Here is a 17524-nt window from a genome sequence, read left to right as displayed (position 1 = left end):
ACCTCTGTTTTCCTCCACAAATTTGGATGTGTCCACGTTGCGCTTTGGGGCGTTTTCTGTCGCGGGCGCTAGGCCTACCCACACAAGTGAGGTATCATTTTTATCGGGAGACGTGGGGGAACGCTGGGTGGAAGGAAATTTGTGGCTCCTCTCAGATTCCAGAACTTTCTGACACAGAAATGTGAGGAACATGTGTTTTTTTAGCCAAATTTTGAGATTTGCAAAGGATTCTGGGTAACAGAACCTGGTCCGAGCCACACAAGTCACCCCATCTTGGATTCCCCTAGGTCTCTAGTTTTCAGAAATGCACTGGTTTGGTAGGTTTCCCCAGGTGGCGGCTGAGCTACAGGCCAAAATCTACAGGTAGGCACTTTGCAAAAAACACCTCTGTTTTCCTTCAAAAATTTGGCTGTGTCCACATTGCGCTTTGGGGCATTTCCTGTCACGGGCGCTAGACCTAGGCACACAAGTGAGGTATTATTTTTATCAGGAGACGTGGGGGAACGCTGGGTGGAAGGAAATTCGTGGCTCCTCTCAGATTCCAGAACTTTCTGCCACAGAAATGTGAGGGACATGTGTTTTTTTAGCCACATTTTGAGATTTGCAAAGGATTCTGGGTAACAGAACCTGGTCCGAGCCACACAAGTCACCCCATCTTGGATTCCCCTAGGTCTCTAGTTTTCAGAAAATCACAGGTTTGGTAGGTTTCCCTAGGTGGCGGCTGAGCTACAGGTCAAAATCTACAGGTAGGCACTTTGCAAAAAACACCTCTGTTTTCCTTCAAAAATGTGGCTGTGTCTACGTTGCGCTTTGGGGCGTTTCCTGTCGCGGGCGCTAGGCCTACCCACACAAGTGAGGTATCATTTTTATCGGGAGACGTGGGGGAACGCTGGGTGGAAGGAAATTTGTGGCTCCTCTCAGATTCCAGAACTTTCTGCCACAGAAATGTGAGGAACATGTGTTTTTTTAGCCAAATTTTGAGATTTGCAAAGGATTCTGGGTAACAGAACCTGGTCCGAGCCACACAAGTCACCCCATCTTGGATTCCCCTAGGTCTCTAGTTTTCAGAAATGCACAGGTTTGGTAGGTTTCCCTAGGTGGCGGCTGAGCTACAGGCCAAAATCTACAGGTAGGCACTTTGCAAAACACACCTCTGTTTTCCTTCACAAATTTGGATGTATCCACGTTGCGCTTTGGGGCGTTTTCTGTCGCGGGCGCTAGGCCTACCCACACAAGTGAGGTATCATTTTTATCGGGAGACATGGGGGAACGCTGGGTGGAAGGAAATTTGTGGCTCCTCTCAGATTCCAGAACTTTCTGCCACAGAAATGTGAGGAACATGTGTTTTTTTAGCCAAATTTTGAGATTTGCAAAGGATTCTGGGTAACAGAACCTGGTCCGAGCCACACAAGTCACCCCATCTTGGATTCCCCTAGGTCTCTAGTTTTCAGAAATGCACAGGTTTGGTAGGTTTCCCTAGGTGGCGGCTGAGCTACAGGCCAAAATCTACAGGTAGGCACTTTGCAAAAAACACCTCTGTTTTCCTTCAAAAATTTGGCTGTGTCCACGTTGCGCTTTGGGGCATTTCCTGTCACGGGCACTAGGCCTACGCACACAAGTGAGGTATAATTTTTATCGGGAGACGTGGGGGAACGCTGGGTGGAAGGAAATCTGTGGCTCCTCTCAGATTCCAGAACTTTCTGCCACAGAAATGTGAGGAACATGTGTTTTTTTAGCCAAATTTTGAGGTTTGCAAAGGATTCTGGGTAACAGAACCTGGTCCGAGCCACACAAGTCACCCCATCTTGGATTTCCCTAGGTCTCTAGTTTTTAGAAATGCACAGTTTGGTAGGTTTCCCTAGGTGGCGGCTGAGCTACAGGCCAAAATCTACAGGTAGGCACTTTGCAAAACACACCTCTGTTTTCCTTCACAAATTTGGATGTATCCACTATGCGCTTTGGGGCGTTTTCTGTCGCGGGCGCTAGGCCTACCCACACAAGTGAGGTATCATTTTTATCGGGAGACGTGGGGGAACGCTGGGTGGAAGGAAATTTGTGGCTCCTCTCAGATTCCAGAACTTTCTGCCACAGAAATGTGAGGAACATGTGTTTTTTTAGCCAAATTTTGAGATTTGCAAAGGATTCTGGGTAACAGAACCTGGTCCGAGCCAAACAAGTCACCCCATCTTGGATTCCCCTAGGTCTCTAGTTTTCAGAAATGCACAGGTTTGGTAGGTTTCCCTAGGTGGCGGCTGAGCTACAGGCCAAAATCTACAGGTAGGCACTTTGCAAAAAACACCTCTGTTTTCCTTCACAAATTTGGATGTGTCCACGTTGCGCTTTGGGGCGTTTCCTGTCGCGGGCGATAGTCCTACCCACACAAGTGAGGTATCATTTTTATCGGGAAACGTGGGGGAACGCTGGGTGGAAGGAAATTGTGGCTCCTCTCAGATTCCAGAACTTTCTGCCACAGAAATGTTAGGAACATGTGTTTTTTTAGCCAAATTTTGAGATTTGCAAAGGATTCTGGGTAACAGAACCTGGTCCGAGCCACACAAGTCACCCCATCTTGGATTCCCCTAGGTCTCTAGTTTTCAGAAATGCACAGGTTTGGTAGGTTTCCCTAGGTGGCGGCTGAGCTACAGGCCAAAATCTACAGGTAGGCACTTTGCAAAAAACACCTCTGTTTTCCTTCAAAAATTTGGCTGTGTTCACGTTGCGCTTTGGGGCATTTCCTGTCACGGGCGCTAGACCTAGGCACACAAGTGAGGTATTATTTTTATCAGGAGACGTGGGGGAACGCTGGGTGGAAGGAAATTTGTGGCTCCTCTCAGATTCCAGAACTTTCTGCCACAGAAATGTGAGGGACATGTGTTTTTTTAGCCAAATTTTGAGGTTTGCAAAGGATTCTGGGTAACAGAACCTGGTCCGAGCCACACAAGTCACCCCATCTTGGATTCCCCTAGGTCTCTAGTTTTCGGAAATGCACAGGCTTGGTAGGTTTCCCTAGGTGGCGGCTGAGCTACAGGCCAAAATCTACAGGTAGGCACTTTGCAAAAAACACCTCTGTTTTCCTTCACAAATTTGGATGTGTCCACGTTGCGCTTTGGGGCGTTTTCTGTCGCGGGCGCTAGGCCTACCCACACAAGTGAGGTATCATTTTTATCGGGAGACGTGGGGGAACGCTGGGTGGAAGGAAATTTGTGGCTCCTCTCAGATTCCAGAACTTTCTGACACAGAAATGTGAGGAACATGTGTTTTTTTAGCCAAATTTTGAGATTTGCAAAGGATTCTGGGTAACAGAACCTGGTCCGAGCCACACAAGTCACCCCATCTTGGATTCCCCTAGGTCTCTAGTTTTCAGAAATGCACAGGTTTGGTAGGTTTCCCTAGGTGGCGGCTGAGCTACAGGCCAAAATCTACAGGTAGGCACTTTGCAAAAAACACCTCTGTTTTCCTTCAAAAATTTGGCTGTGTCCACGTTGCGCTTTGGGGCATTTCCTGTCACGGGCGCTAGACCTAGGCACACAAGTGAGGTATTATTTTTATCAGGAGACGTGGGGGAACGCTGGGTGGAAGGAAATTCGTGGCTCCTCTCAGATTCCAGAACTTTCTGCCACAGAAATGTGAGGGACATGTGTATTTTTAGCCAAATTTTGAGGTTTGCAAAGGATTCTGGGTAACAGAACCTGTTCCGAGCCACACAAATCACCCCATCTTGGATTCCCCTAGGACTCTAGTTTTCGGAAATGCACAGGCTTGGTAGGTTTCCCTAGGTGGCGGCTGAGCTACAGGCCAAAATCTACAGGTAGGCACTTTGCAAAAAACACCTCTGTTTTCCTTCACAAATTTGGATGTGTCCACGTTGCGCTTTGGGGCGTTTTCTGTCGCGGGCGCTAGGCCTACCCACACAAGTGAGGTATCATTTTTATCGGGAGACGTGGGGGAACGCTGGGTGGAAGGAAATTTGTGGCTCCTCTCAGATTCCAGAACTTTCTGACACAGAAATGTGAGGAACATGTGTTTTTTTAGCCAAATTTTGAGATTTGCAAAGGATTCTGGGTAACAGAACCTGGTCCGAGCCACACAAGTCACCCCATCTTGGATTCCCCTAGGTCTCTAGTTTTCAGAAGTGCACAGTTTGGTAGGTTTCCCTAGGTGGCGGCTGAGCTACAGGCCAAAATCTACAGGTAGGCACTTTGCAAAACACACCTCTATTTTCCTTCACAAATTTGGATGTATCCACGTTGCGCTTTGGGGCGTTTTCTGTCGCGGGCGCTAGGCCTACCCACACAAGTGAGGTATCATTTTTATCGGGAGACGTGGGGGAACGCTGGGTGGAAGGAAATTTGTGGCTCCTCTCAGATTCCAGAACTTTCTGACTCAGAAATGTGAGGAACATGTGTTTTTTTAGCCAAATTTTGAGATTTGCAAAGGATTCTGGGTAACAGAACCTGGTCCGAGCCACACAAGTCACCCCATCTTGGATTCCCCTAGGTCTCTAGTTTTCAGAAATGCACAGGTTTGGTAGGTTTCCCTAGGTGGCGGCTGAGCTACAGGCCAAAATCTGCAGGTAGGCACTTTGCAAAAAACACCTCTGTTTTCCTTCAAAAATTTGGCTGTGTCCACGTTGCGCTTTGGGGCATTTCCTGTCACGGGCGCTAGGCCTACGCACACAAGTGAGGTATCATTTTTATCGGGATACGTGGGGGAACGCTGGGTGGAAGGAAATTCGTGGCTCCTCTCAGATTCAAGAACTTTCTGCCACAGAAATGCGAGGAACATGTGTTTTTTTAGCCAAATTTTGAGGATTGCAAACGATTCTGGGTAACAGAACCTGGTCCGAGCCACACAAGTCACCCCATCTTGGATTCCCCTATGTCTCTAGTTTTCAGAAATGCACAGGTTTGGTAGGTTTCCCTAGGTGGCGGCTGAGCTACAAGCCAAAATCTACAGGTAGGCACTTTGCAAAAAACACCTCTGTTTTCCTTCACAAATTTGGATGTGTCCACGTTGCGCTTTGGGGTGTTTTCTGTCGCGGGCGCTAGGCCTACCCACACAAGTGAGGTATCATTTTTATCAGGAGACGTGGGGGAACGCTGGGTGGAAGGAAATTTGTGGCTCCTCTCAGATTCCAGAACTTTCTGCCACAGAAATGTGAGGAACATGTGTTTTTTTAGCCAAATTTTGAGATTTGCAAAGGATTCTGGGTCTAGAACCTGGTCCGAGCCACACAAGTCACCCCATCTTGGATTCCCCTAGGTCTCTAGTTTTCAGAAATGCACAGGTTTGGTAGGTTTCCCTAGGTGGCGGCTGAGCTACAGGCCAAAATCTACAGGTAGGCACTTTGCAAAACACACCTCTGTTTTCCTTCACAAATTTGGATGTGTCCACGTTGCGCTTTGGGGCGTTTTCTGTCGCGGGCGCTAGGCCTACCCACACAAGTGAGGTATCATTTTTATCGGGAGACATGGGGGAACGCTGGGTGGAAGGAAATTTGTGGCTCCTCTCAGATTCCAGAACTTTCTGCCACAGAAATGTGAGGAACATGTGTTTTTTTAGCCAAATTTTGAGATTTGCAAAGGATTCTGGGTAACAGAACCTGGTCCGAGCCACACAAGTCACCCCATCTTGGATTCCCCTAGGTCTCTAGTTTTCAGAAATGCACAGGTTTGGTAGGTTTCCCTAGGTGGCGGCTGAGCTACAAGCCAAAATCTACAGGTAGGCACTTTGCAAAAAACACCTCTGTTTTCCTTCACAAATTTGGATGTGTCCACGTTGCGCTTTGGGGTGTTTTCTGTCGCGGGCGCTAGGCCTACCCACACAAGTGAGGTATCATTTTTATCGGGAGACGTGGGGGAAGGCTGGGTGGAAGGAAATTTGTGGCTCCTCTCAGATTCCAGAACTTTCTGCCACAGAAATGTGAGGAACATGTGTTTTTTTAGCCAAATTTTGAGGTTTGCAAAGGATTCTGGGTAACAGAACCTGGTCCGAGCCACACAAGTCACCCCATCTTGGATTCCCCTAGGTCTCTAGTTTTCAGAAAATCACAGGTTTGGTAGGTTTCCCTAGGTGGCGGCTGAGATACAGGTCAAAATCTACAGGTAGGCACTTTGCAAAAAACACCTCTGTTTATCATCAAAAATGTGGCTGTGTCTACGTTGCGCTTTGGGGCGTTTCCTGTCGCGGGCGCTAGGCCTACCCACACAAGTGAGGTATCATTTTTATCGGGAGACGTGGGGGAACGCTGGGTGGAAGGAAATTTGTGGCTCCTCTCAGATTCCAGAACTTTCTGCCACAGAAATGTGAAGAACGTGTGTTTTTTTAGCCAAATTTTGAGATTTGCAAAGGATTCTGGGTAACAGAACCTGGTCCGAGCCACACAAGTCACCCCATCTTGGATTCCCCTAGGTCTCTAGTTTTCAGAAATGCACAGGTTTGGTAGGTTTCCCTAGGTGGCGGCTGAGCTACAGGCCAAAATCTACAGGTAGGCACTTTGCAAAACACACCTCTGTTTTCCTTCACAAATTTGGATGTGTCCACGTTGCGCTTTGGGGCGTTTTCTGTCGCGGGCGCTAGGCCTACCCACACAAGTGAGGTATCATTTTTATCGGGAGACATGGGGGAACGCTGGGTGGAAGGAAATTTGTGGCTCCTCTCAGATTCCAGAACTTTCTGCCACAGAAATGTGAGGAACATGTGTATTTTTAGCCAAATTTTGAGATTTGCAAAGGATTCTGGGTAACAGAACCTGGTCCGAGCCACACAAGTCACCCCATCTTGGATTCCCCTAGGTCTCTAGTTTTCAGAAATGCACAGGTTTGGTAGGTTTCCCTAGGTGGCGGCTGAGCTACAGGCCAAAATCTGCAGGTAGGCACTTTGCAAAAAACACCTCTGTTTTCCTTCAAAAATGTGGCTGTGTCCACGTTGCGCTTTGGGGCATTTCCTGTCACGGGCGCTAGGCCTACGCACACAAGTGAGGTATCATTTTTATCGGGAGACGTGGGGGAACGCTGGTTGGAAGGAAATTCGTGGCTCCTCTCAGATTCAAGAACTTTCTGCCACAGAAATGCGAGGAACATGTGTTTTTTTAGCCAAATTTTGAGGATTGCAAAGGATTCTGGGTAACAGAACCTGGTCCGAGCCACACAAGTCACCCCATCTTGGATTCCCCTATGTCTCTAGTTTTCAGAAAGGCACAGGTTTGGTAGGTTTCCCTAGGTGGCGGCTGAGCTACAAGCCAAAATCTACAGGTAGGCACTTTGCAAAAAACACCTCTGTTTTCCTTCACAAATTTGGATGTGTCCACGTTGCGCTTTGGGGTGTTTTCTGTCGCGGGCGCTAGGCCTACCCACACAAGTGAGGTATCATTTTTATCGGGAGACGTGGGGGAACGCTGGGTGGAAGGAAATTTGTGGCTCCTCTCAGATTCCAGAACTTTCTGCCACAGAAATGTGAGGAACATGTGTTTTTTTAGCCAAATTTTGAGATTTGCAAAGGATTCTGGGTCTAAGAACCTGGTCCGAGCCACACAAGTCACCCCATCTTGGATTCCCCTAGGTCTCTAGTTTTCAGAAATGCACAGGTTTGGTAGGTTTCCCTAGGTGGCGGCTGAGCTACAGGCCAAAATCTACAGGTAGGCACTTTGCAAAACACACCTCTGTTTTCCTTCACAAATTTGGATGTGTCCACGTTGCGCTTTGGGGCGTTTTCTGTCGCGGGCGCTAGGCCTACCCACACAAGTGAGGTATCATTTTTATCGGGAGACATGGGGGAACGCTGGGTGGAAGGAAATTTGTGGCTCCTCTCAGATTCCAGAACTTTCTGCCACAGAAATGTGAAGAACGTGTGTTTTTTTAGCCAAATTTTGAGATTTGCAAAGGATTCTGGGTAACAGAACCTGGTCCGAGCCACACAAGTCACCCCATCTTGGATTCCCCTAGGTCTCTAGTTTTCAGAAATGCACAGGTTTGGTAGGTTTCCCTAGGTGGCGGCTGAGCTACAGGCCAAAATCTACAGGTAGGCACTTTGCAAAACACACCTCTGTTTTCCTTCACAAATTTGGATGTGTCCACGTTGCGCTTTGGGGCGTTTTCTGTCGCGGGCGCTAGGCCTACCCACACAAGTGAGGTATCATTTTTATCGGGAGACATGGGGGAACGCTGGGTGGAAGGAAATTTGTGGCTCCTCTTAGATTCCAGAACTTTCTGCCACAGAAATGTGAGGAACATGTGTATTTTTAGCCAAATTTTGAGATTTGCAAAGGATTCTGGGTAACAGAACCTGGTCCGAGCCACACAAGTCACCCCATCTTGGATTCCCCTAGGTCTCTAGTTTTCAGAAATGCACAGGTTTGGTAGGTTTCCCTAGGTGGCGGCTGAGCTACAGGCCAAAATCTGCAGGTAGGCACTTTGCAAAAAACACCTCTGTTTTCCTTCAAAAATTTGGCTGTGTCCACGTTGCGCTTTGGGGCATTTCCTGTCACGGGCGCTAGGCCTACGCACACAAGTGAGGTATCATTTTTATCGGGAGACGTGGGGGAACGCTGGTTGGAAGGAAATTCGTGGCTCCTCTCAGATTCAAGAACTTTCTGCCACAGAAATGCGAGGAACATGTGTTTTTTTAGCCAAATTTTGAGGATTGCAAAGGATTCTGGGTAACAGAACCTGGTCCGAGCCACACAAGTCACCCCATCTTGGATTCCCCTATGTCTCTAGTTTTCAGAAATGCACAGGTTTGGTAGGTTTCCCTAGGTGGCGGCTGAGCTACAAGCCAAAATCTACAGGTAGGCACTTTGCAAAAAACACCTCTGTTTTCCTTCACAAATTTGGATGTGTCCACGTTGCGCTTTGGGGTGTTTTCTGTCGCGGGCGCTAGGCCTACCCACACAAGTGAGGTATCATTTTTATCGGGAGACGTGGGGGAACGCTGGGTGGAAGGAAATTTGTGGCTCCTCTCAGATTCCAGAACTTTCTGCCACAGAAATGTGAGGAACATGTGTTTTTTTAGCCAAATTTTGAGATTTGCAAAGGATTCTGGGTCTAAGAACCTGGTCCGAGCCACACAAGTCACCCCATCTTGGATTCCCCTAGGTCTCTAGTTTTCAGAAATGCACAGGTTTGGTAGGTTTCCCTAGGTGGCGGCTGAGCTACAGGCCAAAATCTACAGGTAGGCACTTTGCAAAACACACCTCTGTTTTCCTTCACAAATTTGGATGTGTCCACGTTGCGCTTTGGGGCGTTTTCTGTCGCGGGCGCTAGGCCTACCCACACAAGTGAGGTATCATTTTTATCGGGAGACATGGGGGAACGCTGGGTGGAAGGAAATTTGTGGCTCCTCTCAGATTCCAGAACTTTCTGCCACAGAAATGTGAGGAACATGTGTTTTTTTAGCCAAATTTTGAGATTTGCAAAGGATTCTGGGTAACAGAACCTGGTCCGAGCCACACAAGTCACCCCATCTTGGATTCCCCTAGGTCTCTAGTTTTCAGAAATGCACAGGTTTGGTAGGTTTCCCTAGGTGGCGGCTGAGCTACAAGCCAAAATCTACAGGTAGGCACTTTGCAAAAAACACCTCTGTTTTCCTTCACAAATTTGGATGTGTCCACGTTGCGCTTTGGGGTGTTTTCTGTCGCGGGCGCTAGGCCTACCCACACAAGTGAGGTATCATTTTTATCGGGAGACGTGGGGGAAGGCTGGGTGGAAGGAAATTTGTGGCTCCTCTCAGATTCCAGAACTTTCTGCCACAGAAATGTGAGGAACATGTGTTTTTTTAGCCAAATTTTGAGGTTTGCAAAGGATTCTGGGTAACAGAACCTGGTCCGAGCCACACAAGTCACCCCATCTTGGATTCCCCTAGGTCTCTAGTTTTCAGAAATGCACAGGTTTGGTAGGATTCCCTAGGTGGCGGCTGAGCTACAGGCCAAAATCTACAGGTAGGCACTTTGCAAAACACACCTCTGTTTTCCTTCACAAATTTGGATGTGTCCACGTTGCGCTTTGGGGCGTTTTCTGTCGCGGGCGCTAGGCCTACCCACACAAGTGAGGTATCATTTTTATCGGGAGACATGGGGGAACGCTGGGTGGAAGGAAATTTGTGGCTCCTCTCAGATTCCAGAACTTTCTGCCACAGAAATGTGAGGAACATGTGTTTTTTTAGCCAAATTTTGAGATTTGCAAAGGATTCTGGGTAACAGAACCTGGTCCGAGCCACACAAGTCACCCCATCTTGGATTCCCCTAGGTCTCTAGTTTTCAGAAATGCACAGGTTTGGTAGGTTTCCCTAGGTGGCGGCTGAGCTACAAGCCAAAATCTACAGGTAGGCACTTTGCAAAAAACACCTCTGTTTTCCTTCACAAATTTGGATGTGTCCACGTTGCGCTTTGGGGTGTTTTCTGTCGCGGGCGCTAGGCCTACCCACACAAGTGAGGTATCATTTTTATCGGGAGACGTGGGGGAAGGCTGGGTGGAAGGAAATTTGTGGCTCCTCTCAGATTCCAGAACTTTCTGCCACAGAAATGTGAGGAACATGTGTTTTTTTAGCCAAATTTTGAGGTTTGCAAAGGATTCTGGGTAACAGAACCTGGTCCGAGCCACACAAGTCACCCCATCTTGGATTCCCCTAGGTCTCTAGTTTTCAGAAATGCACAGGTTTGGTAGGATTCCCTAGGTGGCGGCTGAGCTACAGGCCAAAATCTACAGGTAGGCACTTTGCAAAACACACCTCTGTTTTCCTTCACAAATTTGGATGTGTCCACGTTGCGCTTTGGGGCGTTTTCTGTCGCGGGCGCTAGGCCTACCCACACAAGTGAGGTATCATTTTTATCGGGAGACATGGGGGAACGCTGGGTGGAAGGAAATTTGTGGCTCCTCTCAGATTCCAGAACTTTCTGCCACAGAAATGTGAGGAACATGTGTTTTTTTAGCCAAATTTTGAGATTTGCAAAGGATTCTGGGTAACAGAACCTGGTCCGAGCCACACAAGTCACCCCATCTTGGATTCCCCTAGGTCTCTAGTTTTCAGAAATGCACAGGTTTGGTAGGTTTCCCTAGGTGGCGGCTGAGCTACAAGCCAAAATCTACAGGTAGGCACTTTGCAAAAAACACCTCTGTTTTCCTTCACAAATTTGGATGTGTCCACGTTGCGCTTTGGGGTGTTTTCTGTCGCGGGCGCTAGGCCTACCCACACAAGTGAGGTATCATTTTTATCGGGAGACGTGGGGGAAGGCTGGGTGGAAGGAAATTTGTGGCTCCTCTCAGATTCCAGAACTTTCTGCCACAGAAATGTGAGGAACATGTGTTTTTTTAGCCAAATTTTGAGGTTTGCAAAGGATTCTGGGTAACAGAACCTGGTCCGAGCCACACAGTCACCCCATCTTGGATTCCCCTAGGTCTCTAGTTTTCAGAAAATCACAGGTTTGGTAGGTTTCCCTAGGTGGCGGCTGAGCTACAGGTCAAAATCTACAGGTAGGCACTTTGCAAAAAACACCTCTGTTTTCCTTCAAAAATGTGGCTGTGTCTACGTTGCGCTTTGGGGCGTTTCCTGTCGCGGGCGCTAGGCCTACCCACACAAGTGAGGTATCATTTTTATCGGGAGACGTGGGGGAACGCTGGGTGGAAGGAAATTTGTGGCTCCTCTCAGATTCCAGAACTTTCTGCCACAGAAATGTGAAGAACGTGTGTTTTTTTAGCCAAATTTTGAGATTTGCAAAGGATTCTGGGTAACAGAACCTGGTCCGAGCCACACAAGTCACCCCATCTTGGATTCCCCTAGGTCTCTAGTTTTCAGAAATGCACAGGTTTGGTAGGTTTCCCTAGGTGGCGGCTGAGCTACAGGCCAAAATCTACAGGTAGGCACTTTGCAAAACACACCTCTGTTTTCCTTCACAAATTTGGATGTGTCCACGTTGCGCTTTGGGGCGTTTTCTGTCGCGGGCGCTAGGCCTACCCACACAAGTGAGGTATCATTTTTATCGGGAGACATGGGGGAACGCTGGGTGGAAGGAAATTTGTGGCTCCTCTCAGATTCCAGAACTTTCTGCCACAGAAATGTGAGGAACATGTGTATTTTTAGCCAAATTTTGAGATTTGCAAAGGATTCTGGGTAACAGAACCTGGTCCGAGCCACACAAGTCACCCCATCTTGGATTCCCCTAGGTCTCTAGTTTTTAGAAATGCACAGGTTTGGTAGGTTTCCCTAGGTGGCGGCTGAGCTACAGGCCAAAATCTACAGGTAGGCACTTTGCAAAAAACACCTCTGTTTTCCTTCAAAAATTTGGCTGTGTCCACGTTGCGCTTTGGGGCATTTCCTGTCACGGGCGCTAGGCCTACGCACACAAGTGAGGTATCATTTTTATCGGGAGACGTGGGGGAACGCTGGGTGGAAGGAAATTTGTGGCTCCTCTCAGATTCCAGAACTTTCTGCCACAGAAATGTGAGGAACATGTTTTTTTTTAGCCAAATTTTGAGGTTTGCAAAGGATTCTGGGTAACAGAACCTGGTCCGAGCCACACAAGTCACCCCATCTTGGATTCCCCTAGGTCTCTAGTTTTCAGAAATGCACAGGTTTGGTAGGTTTCCCTAGGTGGCGGCTGAGCTACAGGCCAAAATCTACAGGTAGGCACTTTGCAAAAAACACCTCTGTTTTCCTTCACAAATATGGATGTGTCCACGTTGCGCTTTGGGGCATTTCCTGTCACGGGCGCTAGACCTAGGCACACAAGTGAGGTATTATTTTTATCAGGAGACGTGGGGGAACGCTGGGTGGAAGGAAATTCGTGGCTCCTCTCAGATTCCAGAACGTTCTGCCACAGAAATGTGAGGGACATGTGTTTTTTTTGCCAAATTATGAGGTTTGCAAAGGATTCTGGGTAACAGAACCTGGTCCGAGCCACACAAGTCACCCCATCCTGGATTCCCCTAGGTCTCTAGTTTTCGGAAATGCACAGGCTTGGTAGGTTTCCCTAGGTGGCGGCTGAGCTACAGGCCAAAATCTACAGGTAGGCACTTTGCAAAAAACACCTCTGTTTTCCTTCACAAATTTGGATGTGTCCACGTTGCGCTTTGGGGCGTTTTCTGTCGCGGGCACTAGGCCTACCCACACAAGTGAGGTATCATTTTTATCGGGAGACGTGGGGGAACGCTGGGTGGAAGGAAATTTGTGGCTCCTCTCAGATTCAAGAACTTTCTGACACAGAAATGTGAGGAACATGTGTTTTTTTAGCCAAATTTTGAGATTTGCAAAGGATTCTGGGTAACAGAACCTGGTCCGAGCCACACAAGTCACCCCATCTTGGATTCCCCTAGGTCTCTAGTTTTCAGAAATGCAAAGGTTTGGTAGGTTTCCCTAGGTGGCGGCTGAGCTACAGGCCAAAATCTACAGGTAGGCACTTTGCAAAAAACACCTCTGTTTTCCTTCTAAAATTTGGCTGTGTCCACGTTGCGCTTTGGGGCATTTCCTGTCACGGGCGCTAGACCTAGGCACACAAGTGAGGTATTATTTTTATCAGGAGACATGGGGGAACGCTGGGTGGAAGGAAATTCGTGGCTCCTCTCAGATTCCAGAACTTTCTGCCACAGAAATGTGAGGGACATGTGTTTTTTTAGCCAAATTTTGAGGTTTGCAAAGGATTCTGGGTAACAGAACCTGGTCCGAGCCACACAAGTCACCCCATCTTGGATTCCCCTAGGTCTCTAGTTTTCGAAAATGCACAGGCTTGGTAGGTTTCCCTAGGTGGCGGCTGAGCTACAGGCCAAAATCTACAGGTAGGCACTTTGCAAAAAACACCTCTGTTTTCCTTCACAAATTTGGATGTGTCCACGTTGCGCTTTGGGGCGTTTTCTGTCGCGGGCGCTAGGCCTACCCACACAAGTGAGGTATCATTTTTATCGGGAGACGTGGGGGAACGCTGGGTGGAAGGAAATTTGTGGCTCCTCTCAGATTCCAGAACTTTCTGCCACAGAAATGTGAGGAACATGTGTTTTTTTAGCCAAATTTTGAGATTTGCAAAGGATTCTGGGTAACAGAACCTGGTCCGAGCCACACAAGTCACCCCATCTTGGATTCCCCTAGGTCTCTAGTTTTCAGAAATGCACAGGTTTGGTAGGTTTCCCTAGGTGGCGGCTGAGCTACAGGCCAAAATCTACAGGTAGGCACTTTGCAAAAAACACCTCTGTTTTCCTTCAAAAATTTGGCTGTGTCCACGTTGCGCTTTGGGGCATTTCCTGTCACGGGCGCTAGGCCTACGCACACAAGTGAGGTATCATTTTTATCAGGAGACGTGTGGGAACGCTGGTTGGAAGGAAATTCGTGGCTCCTCTCAGATTCCAGAACTTTCTGCCACAGAAATGTGAGGAGCATGTGTTTTTTTAGCCAAATTTTGAGGTTTGCAAAGGATTCTGGGTAACAGAACCTGGTCCGAGCCACACAAGTCACCCCATCTTGGATTCCCCTATGTCTCTAGTTTTCAGAAATGCACAGGTTTGGTAGGTTTCCCTAGGTGGCGGCTGAGCTACAAGCCAAAATCTACAGGTAGGCACTTTGCAAAAAACACCTCTGTTTTCCTTCACAAATTTGGATGTGTCCACGTTGCGCTTTGGGGTGTTTTCTGTCGCGGGCGCTAGGCCTACCCACACAAGTGAGGTATCATTTTTATCGGGAGACGTGGGGGAACGCTGGGTGGAAGGAAATTTGTGGCTCCTCTCAGATTCCAGAACTTTCTGCCACAGAAATGTGAGGAACATGTGTTTTTTTAGCCACATTTTGAGGTTTGCAAAGGATTCTGGGTAACAGAACCTGGTCCGAGCCACACAAGTCACCCCATCTTGGATTCCCCTAGGTCTCTAGTTTTCAGAAAATCACAGGTTTGGTAGGTTTCCCTAGGTGGCGGCTGAGCTACAGGTCAAAATCTACAGGTAGGCACTTTGCAAAAAACACCTCTGTTTTCCTTCAAAAATTTGGCTGTGTCCACGTTGCGCTTTGGGGCATTTCCTGTCACGGGCGCTAGACCTAGGCACACAAGTGAGGTATTATTTTTATCAGGAGACGTGGGGGAACGCTGGGTGGAAGGAAATTCGTGGCTCCTCTCAGATTCCAGAACGTTCTGCCACAGAAATGTGAGGGACATGTGTTTTTTTAGCCAAATTATGAGGTTTGCAAAGGATTCTGGGTAACAGAACCTGGTCCGAGCCACACAAGTCACCCCATCCTGGATTCCCCTAGGTCTCTAGTTTTCGGAAATGCACAGGCTTGGTAGGTTTCCCTAGGTGGCGGCTGAGCTACAGGCCAAAATCTACAGGTAGGCACTTTGCAAAAAACACCTCTGTTTTCCTTCACAAATTTGGATGTGTCCACGTTGCGCTTTGGGGCGTTTTCTGTCGCGGGCACTAGGCCTACCCACACAAGTGAGGTATCATTTTTATCGGGAGACGTGGGGGAACGCTGGGTGGAAGGAAATTTGTGGCTCCTCTCAGATTCAAGAACTTTCTGACACAGAAATGTGAGGAACATGTGTTTTTTTAGCCAAATTTTGAGATTTGCAAAGGATTCTGGGTAACAGAACCTGGTCCGAGCCACACAAGTCACCCCATCTTGGATTCCCCTAGGTCTCTAGTTTTCAGAAATGCAAAGGTTTGGTAGGTTTCCCTAGGTGGCGGCTGAGCTACAGGCCAAAATCTACAGGTAGGCACTTTGCAAAAAACACCTCTGTTTTCCTTCTAAAATTTGGCTGTGTCCACGTTGCGCTTTGGGGCATTTCCTGTCACGGGCGCTAGACCTAGGCACACAAGTGAGGTATTATTTTTATCAGGAGACATGGGGGAACGCTGGGTGGAAGGAAATTCGTGGCTCCTCTCAGATTCCAGAACTTTCTGCCACAGAAATGTGAGGGACATGTGTTTTTTTAGCCAAATTTTGAGGTTTGCAAAGGATTCTGGGTAACAGAACCTGGTCCGAGCCACACAAGTCACCCCATCTTGGATTCCCCTAGGTCTCTAGTTTTAGAAAATGCACAGGCTTGGTAGGTTTCCCTAGGTGGCGGCTGAGCTACAGGCCAAAATCTACAGGTAGGCACTTTGCAAAAAACACCTCTGTTTTCCTTCACAAATTTGGATGTGTCCACGTTGCGCTTTGGGGCGTTTTCTGTCGCGGGCGCTAGGCCTACCCACACAAGTGAGGTATCATTTTTATCGGGAGACGTGGGGGAACGCTGGGTGGAAGGAAATTTGTGGCTCCTCTCAGATTCCAGAACTTTCTGCCACAGAAATGTGAGGAACATGTGTTTTTTTAGCCAAATTTTGAGATTTGCAAAGGATTCTGGGTAACAGAACCTGGTCCGAGCCACACAAGTCACCCCATCTTGGATTCCCCTAGGTCTCTAGTTTTCAGAAATGCACAGGTTTGGTAGGTTTCCCTAGGTGGCGGCTGAGCTACAGGCCAAAATCTACAGGTAGGCACTTTGCAAAAAACACTTCTGTTTTCCTTCAAAAATTTGGCTGTGTCCACGTTGCGCTTTGGGGCATTTCCTGTCACGGGCGCTAGGCCTACGCACACAAGTGAGGTATCATTTTTATCAGGAGACGTGTGGGAACGCTGGTTGGAAGGAAATTCGTGGCTCCTCTCAGATTCCAGAACTTTCTGCCACAGAAATGTGAGGAGCATGTGTTTTTTTAGCCAAATTTTGAGGTTTGCAAAGGATTCTGGGTAACAGAACCTGGTCCGAGCCACACAAGTCACCCCATCTTGGATTCCCCTATGTCTCTAGTTTTCAGAAATGCACAGGTTTGGTAGGTTTCCCTAGGTGGCGGCTGAGCTACAAGCCAAAATCTACAGGTAGGCACTTTGCAAAAAACACCTCTGTTTTCCTTCACAAATTTGGATGTGTCCACGTTGCGCTTTGGGGTGTTTTCTGTCGCGGGCGCTAGGCCTACCCACACAAGTGAGGTATCATTTTTATCGGGAGACGTGGGGGAACGCTGGGTGGAAGGAAATTTGTGGCTCCTCTCAGATTCCAGAACTTTCTGCCACAGAAATGTGAGGAACATGTGTTTTTTTAGCCACATTTTGAGGTTTGCAAAGGATTCTGGGTAACAGAACCTGGTCCGAGCCACACAAGTCACCCCATCTTGGATTCCCCTAGGTCTCTAGTTTTCAGAAAATCACAGGTTTGGTAGGTTTCCCTAGGTGGCGGCTGAGCTACAGGTCAAAATCTACAGGTAGGCACTTTGCAAAAAACACCTCTGTTTTCCTTCAAAAATGTGGCTGTGTCTACGTTGCACTTTGGGGCGTTTCCTGTCGCGGGCGCTAGGCCTACACACACAAGTGAGGTATCATTTTTATCGGGAGACGTGGGGGAACGCTGGGTGGAAGGAAATTTGTGGCTCCTCTCAGATTCCAGAACTTTCTGCCACAGAAATGTGAGGAACATGTGTTTTTTTAGCCAGATTTTGAGATTTGCAAAGGATTCTGGGTAACAGAACCTGGTCCGAGCCACACAAGTCACCCCATCTTGGATTCCCCTAGGTCTCTA

The sequence above is a fragment of the Pleurodeles waltl genome, chromosome 2_2, assembly GCF_031143425.1.
Source record: "Pleurodeles waltl isolate 20211129_DDA chromosome 2_2, aPleWal1.hap1.20221129, whole genome shotgun sequence".
Classification (NCBI taxonomy): Eukaryota; Metazoa; Chordata; class Amphibia; order Caudata; family Salamandridae; genus Pleurodeles; species Pleurodeles waltl.
The sequence above is the reverse complement of the archived record's forward strand: the minus strand, read 5'-3'. Positions refer to the sequence as shown.